We start from the raw sequence: 13,935 nt of genomic DNA, 5'->3' as shown, positions 1-13,935 counted from the left end.
CCAGCCCCCAGTCCGAAAAATAAAGACTCAAGGAGGCTGGACTCTTTTGGCAGAAAGGTTTATTCATCCTCGAGGCAAACCACCAGGCTCTCCTGGGCAGATACAAATTCAGCTTGTGGGGTTCACTTCCCAAATTCGAGGACTCCCTCCAGGAGTGCGATTAAAAAAAGAGTTCAAGGTGCTGGTGGAGGAGGGTGCAGCTGCTGCCAGGGCATCTCTGCAGGCGGCGTCAGATGCAGCAGACACAGCAGCTTGATCCATGGCCTCGGCGGTGTCCATGAGAAGGGCGTCGTGGCTCCTGTCCGGGCTGTCCAGTGAGGCGCAGTCAGTCATGCAGGATCTTCCGTTTGACGGCAAGGCTCCGTTTGTGGAACAAACCGATACAAAGCTGCATGGCATGAAGGACTCCCGCATGACCCTGCAGACCCTGGGTTTTATGTTCTGGCTCCAGCATTGGTACGGGACCCTCATGGGCCTGGCAGTGACTCCGTTGCCGCTCCGCCCGGACCTGCTCTCCCAGGACGGGGGCCGCCTCCTCCATCCCAACCTAGTGGCTCTCCATCTCATGGTGTGGCTGCTCAGTGCTAGGCGGGGAGGAGTGGACGTGTTTGGAGGGGGTCTAGCATGTCCTCCTGGAAAGTAGGCGTTCCTCCACACGTTGCGCCTACTTGGCAAAGTGGTCCCAGTTCTCCAGATGGACCGCCGAGCAGGGTGTTTCCCCAGTGCCCCCTACCCCCCATCCGTCCAACCCCCGATCCAGCTTATCCTGGACTACCTCCTTCACATTAGAGCCCAGGGCCTGGTGCCCTCGTCAGTCAAGGTGCACCTGGTGGCCATATCGGCCTTCCATCTGCCGGTGCAAGGACACACTGTGTTCTTCCATGCTATGACTGGACGATTCCTTAAGGGATTGGACCGTCTTTTTCCATATGCTAGGCCCCCTGTCCCGCCGTGGGAGCTGAACTTGGTGTTATCCCATCTCACGGGGCCCCCATTTGAACCTTTGACCATGTGCTCCTGGTCTCACCTCTCGTGGAAGGTGGCCTTCCTGGTTGCTATTATGTTGTCCAGGAGGGCCTCTGAACCCCCCCATACACGGTTTTTCATCAGGATAAGGTTTAGCTCCGCCTACACCCCATGTTCCTCCCTAAGGTGGTCTCCGTCTATCACTTGGGCCAGGACGTTTTCCTCCCTGTCCTCTGCCCCAAGCCACATGCATCCAGTGAGGAGTGCCGCCTCCACATGCTCGTCGTGCGTAGGGTCCTGGCCTTCTACCTGGAACGGACTAAGTCGTTCAGGAAGTCCTCTCAACTGTTTGTTGCCTCAGCTGAATGCATGCGGGGTCGGTAGATTTCCACCCAGCGCCTCTCCCACTGGATCATCTCTTGCATTTGCACCTGTTATGATTTGGTGAGTATTCCCCCACCACCAATTGTAAAGGCATACTCCACTCAGGCCCAGGCCTCATCGGCTGCCTTTGTGGCCCACGTCCCTATCCAGGATATTTGTAGAGTCGCCACTTGGTCTTCGGTTCACATGTTTACCTCGCACTATGCAATTGTCTGCCAAACCAGGGATGACGCCAGGTTTGGCTGGGCTGTACTCTCTCCCAGGGATCTGTGAACTCCTCCCACCTCCAACAGATAGAGCTTGGAATCACCTGTTGTGGAATACACATGAGCAATCACTCAAAGAAGAAAAGACAGTTACCTTTTCTGTAACTGGTGTTCTTCGAGATGTGTTGCTCGTGTCTATTCCACATCCTGCCCTCCTTCCCCTCTGTCGGAGTTGTCTGGCAAGAAGGAACTGAGGGTCGTGGGAGCACGCAGCTCCTCTTATACAGTGCCATGTAGGCGCCACTCCAGGAGTCACTGGGGTGCTGCTCCTACGGGTACTGCTAGGGGAAAAACTTCCGGCACCAGTGCACATGGCAAGCACTCACACCTATTGTGGAATAGACATGAGCAACACATCTTGAAGAACATCAGTTACTGAAAAGGTAACTGTCTTTTTCCTAAGGGCTTAAAGAAGTCCATAGCATATGCCTGCAGACATCAAATATTGGGAAAGTCCATTGTATTTGTGGAGTATAGTATACTTGGACTACAGATCATTTGGTTTTTACATGTCTTCAAAACCGCACTGAGTGCTTGTCTACACAGTGGGGTAATGTGCTCTATATGGGTGTGATTTCTAAATTGCCCTAACATATTGTGCATTAATTGGTCCATCTAAACCCTGGTGGTGTGCACTAAAGGTTCGCTAGTGTGCTTTAATGTAGTACTCTTTCAAACAGCACTATGTTCAAATGCATCAACAGAGTCTACATGGGCCAATTAATGTACAGAATGTTAATGCTCTTTAGCATTCGCACCCCCACAGAGCACGTTACCCCACTGCATAGACAAGCCCTAACTTTTGTTTTGTAAGTTAAGATTGAGGATAGCATATTTGTATCCATAGATACGTTAACTGGTGTATCTAACTGGTCATGGTGATTCTGTAATTAGCAATTCTTACGGGAACAGTGGGGCATGATTGTCCGTGGTTGACTATTTTTGCATCAGGAAGGGTAAAGTAAGATTTTTGTTGTTGATTATGGAAACAGTATAGGTTCTGTCTGAGACCTTATTGCTTAATGGCAAATTTTTGCCATTTCAGTCAGGTATGGGCCAGAACTAACAGACCTGTTTTAGAAATGTATTCAGAAAGACTACCTGGATTTAATCTTCAGCCTTATCTTATCTAATAAAATTCATTCCTCACAAATCCTTCAAGAATTCAGGCATTCTTAGCAACAGCTCCCAAGTTCTGAGATCTAAGTCAGTGACCCCTTAATCACTTTCCCAGTGCATCTGGGGTAGCTGTTCAAGATATTTTATACTTCAAAAGCAGACAAGGTTGAAAAATTGATCAGTGAGTGTTGATACCCTATGGCAGGGATCGGCAACCTTTCGCCCACGGCCGGGCAGGTTTGTTTACCTGCTGTGTCCACTATTTCGGCCAATCACAGCTCCCACTGGCCGTGGTTAGCCGCTCCAGGCCAACTGGGGCTGCGGGAAGCACCGTGGGCTGAAGGATGTGCTGGCCATCGCTTCCCGCAGCCCCCATTGGCTTGGAGCGGCTAACCACGCCCAGTGGGAGCTGCGATCGGCTGAACCTGTGGATGCAGCAGGTAAACAAACGTGCCTGGCCCACCAGGGGGCTTATCCCGGTGGGCCACGTGCCAAAGGTTGCCAATCCCTGCCCTATGGAAAGCTTCCTTTTTTAAATCAAGAAATCTCCTGGCGTCTTCCATGGAACGATTTTGTAAAGCTTTTTCAGAAAAGCTCATTAATTCCTACTGCATACCAAACTGGTGTGATCCTTGTGTCAAAGGGCAAGTATGTGAAAATAAGGATTCTTGCTCGTCAGATGTTTCACAGTCCTGCTGGCTAGACTTGAAGAGAAGAGGTGGCAGCTGTTGAATATTCAAACTGCTGGGAGGTAGATTTGACAGCTGTGACTCCTGAATTGCGGTGAAGGGGGGCATAAAAAAGAAGCAGCCTTCCAGAAGCAGGGAGTGAGAAAAGTTCTTAGGGAGAAAGAAGAGCTCCTCTCTAGTTTCCTCTTGTCCTGGGAGATTCATTAATCATCCCCTGGCTAGTGGATAGGAATAACTGGAGAAATAACTGACTTTGTTGCCATGGTGAGAATTGTCTTTTTTTGCTTTGCTTTGGTCCATCTGGACCATTGGCTGAAAGAAGCAGCCTTGCATTTTGTTTCATTTAGACCTACAGCCAAGGAGCCTCCTTGTGACCTATTTCATTTCCCTCTGTGAATGGAACACGTTTTTTCCTCCTTTTTGGGGTTTAAATTAAAGAGGACATGACTCTAACCCCCTCTAGGTATCTAGTAGTCCAGTTACACTTAATTTTCTCTTGTCTAGGTTGACCATTCCAAAACTAAGTTCAGCCTCCTTTGTGCAGTTGAAGAAGCAGGACCGTAACTGCCAATAGAAAAATGAGCCTTGCTAGAAGGGAAATGTGCAATATCAAAATTCTCTTTGGCGTGGTATTTCCCTTTGATACCTGCAAACCAAGCTTTTGCCCCAGTGGGACCACCGGGAGGAGAGCAGATCTCTGATCCTTTACAAGCATATTCTTAAATTCTTGGGAAATATCTGCTGGCAGAAGCCCCTCACAGACCACCTGTTGAACAGAATTACAATAGATGTGAGCTTTATCTGGGGAGCTCACATGGGAAACCTGTCATGTCAAGGGGGAGAATCTCATTCCAGGATCTGCCTTTCCATCAACCTGTTGGAGCTTAGTGCAGAAGGTGTGTAGATTCTTACCAAGTGGACTCTTAACGTTTAAACTTTTTTAAATAAGGAAGGGCTTGTCCCCTTCATTTTGAGAGGACAAGTAATCTAAATCAGACTGGAAAATAGAGAACTTACCTATCCACCTGCATATTACCTGTAGCCATAAATCAATCTCAAGACTAAAACCACAAATTATCGTCCATTTCTAAAAATGAACCTCAGCTTAATACTGAAGGCTTTTTCTTGTGTTCTTCACACAAACCTCTCCAAGTAGGCTTCAATACTCTTTACTGTCAGAGTAGTCTTTTTAATGGTCCATCACTCTGGTAAGAGGAATCCGTGATCTTGGTGTTTTTTCCACTTTAGAACTGTACTTTCAGTTCTTCTAAAAGAGTAGCTTTTTCATGGATATGTTCAAGGTAGACCTCAAACTCTCAAGACCTGGATTAGAGTGCAGGGCTTGATATATTTAAATAAGATCCCCACATTATAGGAGATTTAAATTTTGCTGAAATTTATTTTTAAAGATTTAAAATCTAATTATGCACATAGCCTGTGTAAACTTATGCTCTTATTTCCTCTCATTGAATCTCATCTTTGACTGTAAACTCTTTGTGGTAAAGACCTTGTCCTCCTCTGCATGTGTGCTCAGTGAATAGCACAGAGTTCCCTAATCCTTACTTAGATGCCTCTGATCAATACAGTATACTCCAATGCAAGTAGTAATTCATGTCATGCTTACTCAGCTATTAAAAGTAAAGGAGTACTTGTGGCACCTTAGAGACTAACCAATTTATTTGAGCGTGAGCTTTCGTGAGCTACAGCTCACTTCATCGGATGCATACCGTGGAAACTGCAGCAGACTTTATATACACACAGAGATATTGTTTTATGATCTCTGTGTGTATATAAAGTCTGCTGCAGTTTCCACGGTATGCATCCGATGAAGTGAGCTGTAGCTCACGAAAGCTCACGCTCAAATAAATTGGTTAGTCTCTAAGGTGCCACAAGTACTCCTTTTCTTTTTGCGAATACAGACTAACACGGCTGTTACTCTGAAACCAGCTATTAAAAGTGATTGTGAGCTACCCAATATCTGTGAGCTTAAATGTCATACACAAATGGCAGCTTTTCTGGTGGCAGATGGTTTAATCAGGGAACATCAGGTCGTAACAACATACTCATGATGAATTTAGAATAAGTTAAGGTGGTTCTGCTGATACATCTTAAATTCCTACCAAATACATATTTTGAAGTGATGGTTAGTCAGTCAGTCATCTTCCCAGCCAAATACAGGCAGTATATTAGTGTTGCTAGTCTGTACAGGAAGGGTGAATATGGATGATTAATCTCTTTAGCTCAAAATGGGATGGTGGGTGTTTTGGGTTTTGTATTGTTTTTTTAATTGTATATGAGAAATGAATAATCATAGCAGGAGATTGGTATGTAGAAGGGTTAAGTTTCTGGTCTGTTCAGATGATAAGAAGGAAAACGTTGGTATAACTATCCCATAAAAGGTGTGTGGTGCACTGGAAGATTTTCTGTATGTAAGTCTCTGGACCATATACAGTAGGTAGGTGGTATAACAGAAGGGCTTTTGGCTCATGTTAGAATTTTATGTCCTCAAGGATGAGTAATTGTAGGAGGATTTCTGATTTAAAGGCTGGGGCGATGTTGAGGTTGGCTGTGAAACCTTGATTAAAAATTTCCTCCCTTCCAAATACTTGGTTTTGGTTATTTGACATTCAAATAAAACTGTATTATTGTGACCTATAACTCAATTTTTATGAAGGGTTTTTTTTGTATTTTACCATTCTTAATGCATGTGATCTTTATGTAGATGGAATCACTTCAGTTTGTAATGGCGAGTAATTGGTCGCATAGTTGGGGACTGAATTCCTGTGGCTGGAAAATGCCAGGGTAGACTGTAGCACTCAAGCAGTAGAGAGTTGTTTCATACTCATTTTTTGTAATAAATAACTTTTCAGTTGTCCATTCTGTGTAATGCACTCTAGTTCTAACTGTAGAGCTCCTAGGCCAGGTTATTTCCGACATATACAATGGCAAGAATGGTAAACTTTTGGAAATAAAACGCCAGTCACTTTCTGGCTTTATCTCTGAAATGGCCAGTCATATCCACTTTGGGTTTGCACAGAAATGGTCACTTTTGGCAGGATATTACCAATATGGAATTTCACAGAAAAATGTCTTTTTTTTTTTTTAATTTGAAGGTGGAGTGGGAGAGGTATCAAAATTGGTCTTATAGTGGAAAGTGTCTTATGTTGACTATGGAGCTGTTACCATGGCTCCATAATTCTGAAAGTCAGGCAGAATTACGTTTTTTAATCTTTTCACTGGAAAGAAAAATGTTACGTTCATACTTTTAAAAAATCAACAGAATAACCAGGCTAATCTTGAAATCTGATTTCCATACTGGAAGAAATTCTGGTAACTAATGACAGACTAATCAAAGATAATTAGCACAGATTTATAGAGGGGATAATGATTAACAAATTAATTAACTTCTTTTGAGGAGGTGGCAGTGAGAGCTGAGAAGGGTGAAGCTGTAGACTTATTCTGCATGGACTTCAGGAAGGCTTTTGATATAATACTGCATAAAAGACTAGTATATAAGGTTAGTAAATATATTATTGATGGTGAACTATAAATTCATTTTATAAGAGAACTAAAAGATACTAGTAAACGTTGCAGGTTATGTAAGAGGGAATTCCATGGTAATACATGTTTAATCCAGTCGTGTTTTTTCACTACATTGTACAACAGTGAGCTGGATCATAGATTAATGACCTGGATCATAGTTTCCCTGAACTATATCTAAAATTGTCCCCCTTTAAAGTCCTGTCTCCAGGGGATGAGATCCCAGGCAGATTGGGAGATCTGTAGACCTTGCCAGTGCCATCTTCAGGCTGTTTTCAGCATTGCAAGCATTGTAAATTTCAGGTATTTTTAGTGAACATTTTACAAAAACTGATCACTTTTCTGCTTCAATGGATTCTAGGTTAATCTAAAACTGAAAACCCTACATAAGTATTTTCTCTGGTGCTCTTAGTCTTATTTTAAATATCTGAAAGGAAACTTGCACAGCAATGTATGTACACTGGCGAGATGCATGAAATTGGGGTGGGACAAAAAGGATAGTGACAGGATCCATATAGAATGGAAAATGAATATTGGTACTTCCTCAATATAGGAACAGCGCAAATTAGAAGGAATAATCATGGCACTTCACATAATAGTTGGTGTGAACAAACCCTGGAATATTATGAACATTTTTGGGCACTATATTACTAGAAAAACATTTTAAAAAATTAAAAGATATAGAAGAGGTCAAAGTTGATAAACCATCTCTGGATTTAGAGTTTGGAAGTGAAATAAGGAAAATGTGGTGAGCTTTCCTTATAAAAAGTTCAACCCTTAAAGCCAGGAGTCTAGTGTGGCTGAGGGCCACTGCAGGTACAGAGTTTGATTGAAATAAAATTGTCATGTTTCTCAGCTCCTCATCACACCCCATCTATGACTAAAAATACCAAAGGCCACATCAGCCATGTACCAGTTTAACAAAATAAGTTTTTTTGTTTGTTTTTTTCTTTCTGGTTCTCTGCATCATATTTCCCATGTGGAGGTTGTCTGTCAAACAATTTGGTCAGTCATTGTTACTTGAAGTGGCTTCATTGTTACAAAATTGCCTGCTACACTAAACTGTGTTTTTATTGATGTTGTAGAAAAATAAACCTTTTCTCTCATCAAGCTGCTTTAATTTATTTGAAATTCTGTGCCTTTTAAGGAAGTGGTTAGAAAGAACAAAGGATGTAGGAGAAACAGATTTCTTCTTTATATTTTATTTTTACCTGCTAAGAGATTTATTTGGCAAGTAATTTTTTAAGACCAAATGTTTCCTTTTTTCAAGTGGAAAAATGCTTTCTGATAAGTTGGGCTATTACAAGAAAGTAGAGAGAATTCTAACTTTTTTCCAGGGTCATTGTTAAAACACTTGTGAAAGGTTGTTTTCTCTCTCTCTCTCTCAAAACACAAAAAACAAAACGAACGAACGAAAAATGTGCTTAAAATCTGCTATCTCAATTTGAAGTTTATCTGAGAGTAATTCTGTTGAAAGTATTAGAAGAGAAAAGGCGATATAGAGGCAAAGATAGAAAGAGTAGATAGGAACACAGACATGAGGGGAATAGGAAAGATTGGTAAAGTTGGAAAAAACATTTGAGATCTGTCAGTATAGCTATGTAGAGAGAGTTATCTTTATATACTGTGTATACCAGTGGTGTTTCTGATCATTTCATTCGAAGGCATTAAATGTGAGGAAGGATCAAAAGAAAACTCACTTGTTTCATGTTTCCAAAGACTGCATGTTTGAGAAGATTATGAAGAAAACAGACCAGTTGTCACTCTGTCGCCTTTAACTTTCAGGTGTATAGTCCTGTCAGTTTTACTGCTGTTACAGCCTGTATTGAGGCATGAGTCAAACAGCAGCTGTAGATGGTATCAGAACCATTGTACAAAGGAGCTGGATTCCAACACAAAATAGTAAAGCCTGCAATATGTGTCATGGGTGCTTTCTGACATCCATGGTAAGGATTTGAGGTCCCAAATACTGTTGAACATGGCAGGGAAATCTTCATATGTGTTGTTTGAGCATGGAATAGAGATGACTAGCTTGTAAACTTTTTCTTGGTGAGAGAGCTCAGCAACCAGACAAGGTAAATGTGGACTCTGTCACTGTTTATGTTGGAACTTAGAGCTCCTATAGCTTAGCTATCAGTGATTATTTGTCCACAAGTTGCTGTATGACTTGCCTCACGTGTGTTGAGGGGAATAATTTACGATTTTTCCCCTCTGATTTCTTCCTTTCCAGTTTACCTTTTCTGTATTGTATTAAACGTCCCCTTGTGGTTGGGATCCTATTTTTGATAATCAAAAACCTTTTGTAAGGATAAAAAATCGGTTTGCTCATTTCAGAGAGAAATACAATTCACTGAGATAATGATCAGATTGAAAAATTGCATCCTTTACAGAGTGATAGTACATAGAGAAATACACAGAATCAATTCTATGGACAAGACTGACTGTGACGCTAACTCTTCCTGTATTTAGTGCTTCATATCATGGTGGGTCTTCTAGGAATAGCTGTTATGGGTAACAAAATAAATGAACTTGGCGTAGAAGAAACTAGTACTTAAATGCAAGAAACTAAGGCAAAGGTCAAACATAGATTGGGAGTACAGAAAGTTGAAAAAGAATTAACAGCCCTTAAAATCTTTACCAGTAAAAACTAGGGCTGTCAAGCAATTAAAAAAATTAATTGCAATATTAAACAATAATAGAATACCATTTATTTAAATATTTTTGGATGTTTTCTACATTTTCAAATATATTGATTTCAATTACAACTCAGAATACAAAGTCTACAGTGCTCACTTTATATTTATTTTTATTACAAATATTTGCACAGCAAAAAACAAAAGAAATAGTATTTTTCAATTCACCTAATACAATACTGTAGTGCAATCTTTTTATCATGAACATTGAATTTACAAATGTAGAATTATGTACAAAAAAAAAATGCATTCAAAAATAAAACGTAAAATTTTAGAGCCTGCAAGTCCACTCAGTCCTACTTGTTGTTCAGCCAATTGCTCAGACAGACAAGTTTGTTTACAGTTGGAGGAGATAATGCTGCTCGCTTCATGTTTATAATGTCACCTGAAAGTGAGAACAAGCATTTTCATGGCACTGTTGTAGCCGGCGTCGCAAGATATTTGTGTCAGATGTGCTGAGGATTCATATGTCCCTTCATGCTTCAACCACCATTCCAAAGGATACACTTCCATGCTGATGATGAGTTCTGCTTGATAACGATCCAAAGCTGTGCAGACCGACGCATGTTCATTTTCATCATCTGAGTCAAATGCCACCACAGAAGGTTGATTTTCTTTTTTGTTGGTTTTTGTTCTGTAGTTTCTGCATCAAGAGTTACTCTTTTAAGACTTCTGAAAGCATGCTCCATTCTTCGTTCTGCTCAGATTTTTGGAAGACACTTCAGATTCTTAAACCTTGGGTCGAGTGCTGTTGCTATCTTTTGAAATCTCACTTTGGTGCCTTCTTTGTGTTTTGTCAAATCTGCAGTGAAAGTGTTCTTAAAACAAATGTGCTGGGTCATCATCTGAGACTGCTGTAACATGAACTATATGGCAAAATGGAGGTAAAACAGAGCAGGGGACGTACAATTCTCCCCCAAGGAATCCAATCTAAGATGTAATTAATACATTATTTTTTAATGAGCGTTATCCGTATGGAAGCATGTTCTTTGGAATGGTGGCTGAAGCATGAAGAGGCATACGAAAGTGTAGCATATCTGGCACCTAAATACTTTGCAATGTCTGGTACAAAAGAGCCATGCAAACACCTGTTTTCACTTTCAGGTGGCATTGCAAATCAGAAGTGGGCAGCATTATCTCCTGTAAATGTAAACAAACTTGTTTGTCTTAGTGATTGGCTGAACAAAAAGTAGGACTGAGTGGACTTGTAAGCTCTAAAGTTTTACATTGTTTTTGAGTGCAGTTGTGTATTTTTTTAAAAAAAGTAAATGTGTAAGTTGCGCTTTCACAATAGAGATCGCACCACAGTACTTGTATAAGGTAAATTGAAAAATACTGTTTCTTTTGTTTATCATTTTTACAGTGTAAATGTTTGTAATAAAAAATATAAAGTGAGCACTGTACACTTTGTGTTCTGTATTGTAATTGAAATCAATATATTTGAAAACGTAGCAAAACATCCAAAAATATTTAATATATTTCAATTGGTATTCTATTGTTTAAAAAAATGAATCGCTATTAATCAGTTTTAATTCCACTGTTAATCGTGATTACTTTTTCTGAGTTAATCGCGTGAGTTTGTGCTTAACCTAATCAACAGCCCTAGTATAAACACTTATTTGCTATATTTGCAATAATTACCAATTTTAAATACAGTGAGGGGAGTACTGCAAATTCCAGTAACACAGTGGTAGATGGCAAGTTTTAAAGGGCACCAACACCATATCATCCATTTTTTCCAGAGCACATGTATACAATTCCATGATCTTTAATACCTTTACATGAGGAATTGGTACACTTTCAAACTTAGAAATTAAATATTTGAGGCATTAAATTAAATATTGGCTGTTCGTGGAACATTGCACACCAGATAATGCTTTCCAGAAATTTTTGTAGGTAAGTGGATTATGAATGTGAAACAAGAGGATTACATTTCAGAGCAACCATAGATCTGGTCTCCACTACAGAGTTAGGTCGACATAAGGCATCTTACATTGACCTAATTATGTCAGTGTCTACACTACAGCCTTGCTCCTGCCTATGTAAGTGCCCTACTGCACTCAATAACTCCACCTCCACAAGAGGCATAAGGCTTGTGTTGGTATAGTTAGTGTGATGCATTACTTACATTGACTGTTGGCTGTCATTCGTGTCAGTTTCACGGCTCCATGCTGGAGCCGTGAAATTGACAAAGACTGGTAGGATTCACAGCAGGGAGCCTGTGCCTGGCTCACAGCTATGGCTGGCCCCCCAGCTCCCCACTCTGAATCAGGCTGCTATCTGTGCTTGGAGCCAGGAGCACATGTGGCAGCAGGGCTCTCCGCACGGGGAGCTCCACCTGGAGCTGGGAGACTGTACTCTCGGCCCCCCACACTACCCCTTTTAAGTCAGTGCAAGTGCACCTGGTGAGGACGTTATCCACCAACAGAAGGAGGGTAGTGTGGACATGAAAAGCTGCTGTAATTACTGCGGTGGTTGTATGTTGATTTAACTTAAGACAACTTAAGTTTGTAGCGTAGACATGCCCATGGTATGTTTGTTTGTCTTTTGGAATACAATGTAAGGAAAGTAAAAGAATCTGTTGAATTGGAACTCTGAGTCAAGCTCCCTGTATTTCTTTTTCTGTTACAACATGCAAATGGTGGACCATTAAACCAGCGTCTAGCTGCTGAGAAGTCTATAAAGGGCCTTTGACAGTTACACAAGGATAGATTTTAAATATCCGCATATCAAACCATATTTCTCTTGCAAAGAAAAACTTTTATATTTCATATTTTTCTTCTAATCCAAAGGAGTCATGTGAACCTTTTGCCATAAAGTTAATTGATGGGGGGGAAAAAATAGCTCCATAAATTATCGAGCTCCAAAAGGCTTTTGCCTCAGACCCTCTAAAACTGGAAATGGCCAGTCAGAGTGGTCTGTGTGTGGTGTATGCCTCTCTATTGATCCCCTGTTCTTAAGTATGTTTGTGTGACTCTGCATATGAAGACCCTGTAACGGCTGGGAAAGAAACATCAAGGAATAAGTATCTGAAAATCTGGGAGATTGCATTATTCTCTCTTGAGTATGACCCTGTTTTATTCATCCAATTTAAGATTCTCTTTTAACAGCAGAGTCCAGTTGATCACACCCAGGAGTTCAAACCACCTGGCTCCCAATTTTTTGTGATCTGGATTATTGCTTTCATTTGTTTATAAATCAAACCTACTTATTATTAGCAGTCTTAAATAGATCAGTTCCCTCCTCACATCCACCCCTTAATTTTTCAACTGCCCATGATGCAACAGTGTGTCTCCTTTCATAACTGTGGAATGAAGGAATCTCTCTACTCTTGCTACATTTGCGCTCTCCTTTCTACAAGGGGAAGTGGGGCAGTGGTATTAGTGATCTGTTGACTTGCAAGAGGGGGACCCAGTGGCTCCTATGTCTTTGGTTCATTTTCAGGCAGTGAGTGTTGAGCACTTGTCATTGACTGGGAGATTGTGCCTGTCCATAAGTCTGGGCAGGGAGATGTTCTGTGATAAAACTTTGCTCACATTCCCCGAACAAACAAAATGCAGTTTGTGAGCCCTTCCCCATAGACCTAAGAGCCACATCAGAAAGTCAGAAATTGTTTTGAGTCCCTTCCCATTATCGCTGGGGGCAGGGGAAGTGCTTGTAATTGAAGATTAGGGCCATCTTTTATCAGACAGATGAAAAAGCAGCTGCTGCATCCTTCTCCCTTCATGAGTGAATATATTTTAGCTGTAGGCATTGGCTTCATAATTAGCCCAGACAGTGTGTTACGCATGCCCGTGGGCCGTCCCTAATATGCCATATCAGCGTTTAAATAAACAAAAAGAGAAAATGGTCAAAGGGTCATCATTTTTTCTCATACTGGTTGGAAACCAAAGCCATTCTCCTGGAATAACACAGTTATGTTAGGTAGGATAACAGAAAGCATATAAACCCTTATGTTTCAGGGCATTTAACTGCTGGGGAATATAAAAAACTTTCCTTTTGGCAGGTCATTCCATAATTGTCCATTATGTAGTTTCCTGTAAGCATCTGTGGTTACTGTTGTCCCGGACAGTAAACTGGTCCATTGGTTTGATCTGGTATGGCAGTTTGTATGTTTATACTTCATTTATGCAGTACATATATGATGTGGTATAGGACTGTTGATAAGGGCAATGGTTTTAGCGTTCCCTTGATTCACCAGAGCCCAAAATTAGTGTGACCTTTGGGGCATGCTGCAAGATGTGTCTCTTTGATGTGTTATGATTAAGGCTGTGAGTC

The 13,935-nt window shown here is 41.2% G+C and overlaps 1 protein-coding gene across 4 annotated transcripts in view; it reads left to right on the top strand.

The window, feature by feature from the left end:
• Positions 1 to 13,935, top strand: part of GIGYF2 (GRB10 interacting GYF protein 2) — a 148,684-nt gene that overhangs the window by 108,652 nt on the left and 26,097 nt on the right. The window lies entirely within an intron of this gene.

Source organism: Lepidochelys olivacea (genome assembly GCF_965140295.1).
Source record: "Lepidochelys olivacea isolate rLepOli2 genome assembly, chromosome: 9".
NCBI lineage: Eukaryota > Metazoa > Chordata > Testudines > Cheloniidae > Lepidochelys > Lepidochelys olivacea.
This window is presented reverse-complemented; position numbering and strand designations above follow the sequence as displayed.